The sequence below is a fragment of the Penaeus monodon genome, chromosome 20 (genome assembly GCF_015228065.2).
Source record: "Penaeus monodon isolate SGIC_2016 chromosome 20, NSTDA_Pmon_1, whole genome shotgun sequence".
NCBI lineage: Eukaryota > Metazoa > Arthropoda > Malacostraca > Decapoda > Penaeidae > Penaeus > Penaeus monodon.
In genome coordinates this window covers 35,663,097-35,663,586 of record NC_051405.1, presented here as the reverse complement: position 1 = coordinate 35,663,586, position 490 = coordinate 35,663,097, and positions in this window count along the sequence as shown.

Genomic DNA, 490 nt, shown 5'->3' with positions numbered 1-490 from the left:
TTTTTTTTCTACCCAGTACTTTATATCTTTCGCACAAACAACTTCCACTTTAATTTGAATATCTTATACACAAGTCTTACTTGATATCTGAAAATTTCACAAAAAAGAGAAAAAAATGCGGAAGAGAAAACAGACAGACAGACGTTAATTACATGAAAAATCTCATTTGTCCCATTATTCAGTTCCCTTAAGGTATTATGAGAATACGATATAGTCAGTATTTCTTAACATATAATTTACCTTGCTTGCTTCCATGGCGTATTCGACACCACATTATACCCACGCGAACAAATAACTCATCACATATCAATTAAGAACTTTCTTATAACTCATTATATACTTAATTATAACTCCTAATATATTGACTTCTCAGTTCATCTTATAACAACTTTCCCACAACTCATCATAAGTTATCTTATTCACATAATGCATTTATAAAATCATATCTCATCATAAGTTAATTAATGTATTTATTAAATAACGACCGGGA